Source organism: Equus przewalskii, chromosome 17 (genome assembly GCF_037783145.1).
Source record: "Equus przewalskii isolate Varuska chromosome 17, EquPr2, whole genome shotgun sequence".
NCBI classification, from domain to species: domain Eukaryota; kingdom Metazoa; phylum Chordata; class Mammalia; order Perissodactyla; family Equidae; genus Equus; species Equus przewalskii.
In genome coordinates, this window is record NC_091847.1 from 11,680,913 (window position 1) to 11,686,335 (window position 5,423).

Consider the following 5,423-nt stretch of genomic DNA (forward strand, 5'->3'; position numbering starts at 1 on the left):
TTCACACATGGAGCCCTATCGTAGCACAATAATAGTTTTGAAATATCACCCAATATACTTCCCTTCTTGCTAATTTTTTCCTCTTTTTTCTTGTCCTTTTTCCTCTCCTGCCCCTGGGCCATTCAGGGGAAGCCTGGCGGCCCAGGCTTGTGACAGGTCCTTGTATTTCCTTGGGGAGGAACAGTGCTCTAGTCAGGCACACAGGAGTCAACACACAGCACCAGCCTCAAGCATTTACTCAGTCTGGGGTGTTAGGCACAGGAAAACTAGCAACATCCTTCCTCTAGCCAAGGACCTTGTAATCTTGTTAGAGAGACAAGAATCTGGGCTCTTAAACAATCAACGTCCTGTATAAGGGACAAAAAGGGAAGACACAGGGAACAAATAAAAGCCATTTCCTTTTTGAGAACTTTCTTACCTCCAGAACACAAGGAAGTGGGCTTTGGCAATGATCTCGGCAGAAACCTCAGCCACAGACCACTGGGCGATCAAGAATGCTGCTGTGGCTTCCTGGGGACCCACAGCGCCTGTCCACATGGATCAAATAACTCAAGTGAGTCAAACTTCCTCTCCCTGAACTGTGCAGACGTGGCCCCAGGCTTGGAGGCTTCTGGAAACCCTCAGATGTCGAGTATCGACTGGACAGAGCATCCAGGTGTCCGGCTGAACTTTTCTGTATTCACGCAGATGTTCTAAGTCACAGGCAGTGGACGGAGTTCCTTGGAATACTCACAAGGCCTCAGTCGTTACAGGAGCTGGATCCTCTCCAGGTCAGGACTCACTAACATGTTCTTCTTTTCTTCCTAGGTACGTGGGGGATTTACTACCCTGTCCCCTTGGTTGAGTTGGAGCCACGAGACCATTCTGGCGAATGGCCCATGAGTACGAGTTATATATAGTTAAAAGCTAGTGTGCGTGTTTCACGCTCTGCAGCCCTGACTCAGAAAGCAGTGTGTAAAGACAGCAGAGCTACAGGATAGAAAAAGTATGAATTGCTCAGTCATCACTTGGAGGGCAGCTGCTCACCAGAATTCTGTGAGCAAGAAACAAACTTTGGTTTGGGTTAAGCCACTAAGATTTCAGTATCGATTTGTTACTGCAGCCTGGCCTGGCCTCTCCTGACTCTTTGAAACGTCCCAGAGGACTGAGGTGCCCGTGACATCCCCCAGCAGAGGCTGGCAGAGGGGAGAGCCTGGATGGGAGATCCTATAGCTTGTCTTCAGGACTCTGTCTTTGCAATTAATGCTCTTGTGCACCCTCTCCCCATCCCACCCCCCACCTCTCCTCAGTTATCCAAAGATCTGCCACGGCATTTACCCATTGCTCTGCCACTATAAACAAGGGGACTTGCCTGAAGGCCTCACTTCATAACTTATTGTGATTCAGAAAATATCAGGGCCCTGGAGCCTACCCAGTTCAAAATCCTCGTCCAACGGGGAGAGAATCTATGGCTTAGGAGGTAAGACAACTTGCCCAAGGTCACACAACACCTCGATGATAAGACTGATAGTCCAGTCTCCTGGCTCCGAGGCCCAGACTTCCTCCTGCATCTCTTCCCATTGACCTGGGTCCTAGTCTCACCTGAGGGTTAAAAGGCATGTATCCCACAACTCTTGTGTTAGGAAAAAATTAGCAAAATGTTGGAAATCAAAAGAAAGTGCAGCATGTCCTTCAATGTTGTGCCAGGGCCTCGCTTAACAAACCCACTAAGGGGTTATTAACTCTCTGGCAGAATGTACTTATGCTCCATACGATTGGATCAGAGCCTAGACACTGTGGAATTACATGTTTAGCTGTAGATTTCTGCCTGGCAAAGGAAGAAAATGCCAGTGGTTATGCTTTTACTGCCCTGTAGGACATTAACCAATTTTTATCTAGGCTGATAATCTTTTCTTTCTCTCCTCTTTCTTTCTTTTTAAAAACACCTTTCTTGGGGGCCGGCCCCATGGCCAACTTGTTAAGTTCGCATGCTCCACTTCAGCAGTCCGGGGTTCACCAGTTGAGATCCTGGACATGGACACACGCACCACTCATCAGGCCATGCCGAGGCAGCGTCCCGCATAGCACAACTAGAAGGACCTACACCTAGATTATACAACTATGTGCTGGGGCTTTGGGGAGAAAAAAAAAAAGAGGAAGATTGGCAACAGATGTTAGCTCAGGGCCAATCTTCCTCACAAAAAAACAAAATCAATCAATAAAAATACCTTTCTTGATGGACTATATCAATCTAAATTCTTCCAGTGCTCTCAGAACTAGTTTTACCATTTCACTGGTTCTCTCATCCATTAATAAATATGTTAAATAAAATCTGTGACACACGTTCATTCTGTGTTTGTAATGAAAAGCATGTTTTCAACTTTTTCCAAATTACATTTTGACACTTGAGAGAAGCGTCCACTGGTTTTCAGTTTTGTAGCCCCAGGGCCTCGCATAGGTGTCTGACCGAGAACTGGAAGTCATAGTTGTCCACCGAAGGAGTGACTGAATTCTGGCCTATCCATCAAGATCATAGATCAGAGATTTGCATTTTATCAGCATCTTTAAAGTCTTGACTCAGAGGAGAAGTTCTGATGTAGGAAGCTCAGGGACCAGGAGACCGGTAGGGGAAACGTTTGGGCTTTGGGGGGAAAGCCTGATGCTCCTCATAGGGGCTAACTCCATCTTCACACACAAACATGGTACTTGCGTCCTGATGCCCGTGGGGACACACCTTCTAGCTCAGTGGGCGAAGTGAGGATAGGCATATTCCTCTGAGGCCCCCTCCGACAGACCCACCTGTGTGACCCGTGCATTCTTCCAGAAGTTAAGAGGGAGAGTCAGTCTGCTGTTCCACTTCCTCATCCTGTCCCCATTATATGCCATCAGCTTAGCTGGTCATCTCTGATAGTCAGTAAAATCCCACCAGGCAGCCAGAAGCAGAATAACTTACCCGGTGCCTCTCCTACCTGCTCTAATCATGGCCCTTGTACCAAGAACCCCATCCTTCAGAAGGATGTGGCTCACAATGGTGTCATTCCCCAAAAGCTTCCATAGGGGCTTCTTCGTTAGTTTTCCCTTCCACCCACAGGCACTGCTGGGTCCTCAAAAATTTAAGACAAGTCAGCTTTCCGCCTTCCAGTGAGCAGACCCAGACAAAAGTCTTCTGAACGCGGCCAAGCAGAGTTTCTTCAAAAAGAGCAGTGTCCTTGCCTTGTCCAGGAACTTCACCGGAGCTGAAGGAAACAGCGGGCTGGGCTTGTCATGATTTATCCTCGCCAGCAGCAGCCCGGTGTTTATCATTCCGCACGAGGCTTGGATGGGCCTGAGTGGATCAGGACTAAAGCAGCTGATTTATATTCAGAGCGGAGTTTAAATTAACTGCGCAGAAGTCAAATCTCGCTTTGCTCGTGTTTGCTTTTTCTGAGCAGCGCCCAGGACTTCTGCTTTGGTGCGTCCAAATTCCTAATGGGCCAAGTGCCCCAATTAGAGATGATTTTGTGAACATGTGCAGCTCCTGAGAGCTGATGCAAGGATGATTCAGGAGAAGACTTGGTGTCCTTCAGCTGGTGGTGGGCAAGTGACCTGGTGGCCAGCATGCTTGCTCTGGGCTCAGAGGGGCTTTGCTTGGGAGGAGGGACTGTCACAGTACTCCAAGCCCCTCCCCCAGTTGGATCTTCTGAACTGTTAAGAAAAAGAGAAATACACCCAAAATGGCCCGCAAGACAGCAACCAAGACTTAATTATAGTTTCAGCCCCTCCTAGAATCGTGACCCTGAAACAATAATCTGAAATTCCTGTTGCCCTGTGAGGTAATCTGCATGACAAAACCCCTGCCAGTTCCCAGCTCCCTAAAAGAGATGTCCTGGCCCAAAATGACCCTTTCTTTTCTTTCACTAATAACTTTTTCTGCCCCACCCTCCTTCCTACAGAAACTTCCCATTTCGCACAACCCCTCGACCTGGAATGGAACGCCCTTCAGTTGTTAGACCGGATGCTGCCCCCATTCGTGAATCACCTAATAAAGCCGATTAGATCTTCAAATTTACTCTCGGTAGAATTTTGGGTTTTAACAGAACACAGCAGGCCTTCAAAGGGACTTGTTTGCTGGGTAATGCCTGTTCACTGAGTGGATCCCGGGCAGGGGGAGCCAGTGGTGCTGTACAGGACCGGCCCGTTCACATCAATGTACGGTTGCTGGTGTTCAAGCACTGGGAGACGAGTACCTGGGGTTTATTACGTCATTCTCTCTACTTGGAATATGCTTCAAATTTCCATGGTTAAAAATTGGGTTTTGTTTTTTTTTTTCCAGTGGAAGAGACATTTTTTGTGGACCAGAGACCTGAGAGAGAAGCAGAAAGAAGTGTTCAGCAACGTGCTGGGGGCCCGCATCCTAGGGATGAATCATGCCAGTGATTGGTTTGGGGTGGCCATGTGACCCAGGTCTGGCCAGTGAAATGGAAGGGAAAGTCTTTGGGGTAGAGCTGGACCACTGGGAAACATTTTCCTCTCTGACAAACTAAAGAGTGACGTTAGGAGAAGACTTTCTTTGCTTCATGTTTTGCATGCTGTCGTGTGTTTTCAAGCACCCATGGCCTCTTTTTTCTCTCTAATCTTACCTTCTATGACATTCCTCCTCCATCACACCAATCCAGCTACTGGTCTCCTTGCTTCCCTAGAACATACTAAGAACACACCTGCCTCAGGGCCTTTGCACTTGCTATTCCCCCCCACCTAGAACACCCTTCCTCCAGATCTTCACTGGATTTTTCTTTCACATCTTCAGGTCTTTGTTCAAATATCAGCTTCTCAGTGAGGATATTTTAAAAATATCCTTATCCTTCTCATTACCTTTATTCTTTTTATTGTTTTCTATAACATGTCACTAATATACTACGTAGTTTTAAAATTTATTTTGTTCATTATCTCCCCTTTACCCACTACAATGGAAGTTCCTTGTGGGCAAGGATTTCCATAAGTTTTATTCACTGTTGTGTTTCCAATGCTGAGAAATGTGCCCAACACATAGTAGCACTTATTAAATATTTGTTGAATGAATGAATGAATGGATGCTGCACTTCAGGCTCCAGCAGCCATCTTGTGACCATGAGGACAAGTGAAGGAAATCAAAGGGAAACAGCCCCACAGCCCCATCAGCTGCTGACTTAGCAGCTCTACCTGATGAATTATTGTTACTGAAAGAAGGTCTTAAGAGTTTCAGCCAACGTTAGTTGGGGAACTTTCTCTTGTGACTGAAATCATCCTAAATGATACACTCTTCAAAGCTACTGGGGTGAGAGTCAAAGGAGGCTTTATCATCCCACCCCAGGGGGATTTAGGCACAGGCTCTCCAAGAGAGGGATGGGGAATCTGGGCCCGGTGGCATCTGGAATGTCATCAGTTGAGGAGGTGGCAGTCTGATCTCCAGCTGCTCCCTGGTGCAC

At 47.2% G+C, this 5,423-nt stretch overlaps 1 long non-coding RNA gene across 1 annotated transcript; it reads left to right on the plus strand.

Moving 5' to 3' along the window:
• The first annotated feature begins 555 nt into the window (after positions 1-555).
• LOC139076757 (uncharacterized) lies at positions 556-5,037 on the plus strand. Its single transcript, XR_011528671.1, has 2 exons — positions 556-770; positions 4,292-5,037. It is a non-coding gene; the product is annotated as an uncharacterized lncRNA (long non-coding RNA).
• Positions 5,038-5,423: the final 386 nt, after the last annotated feature.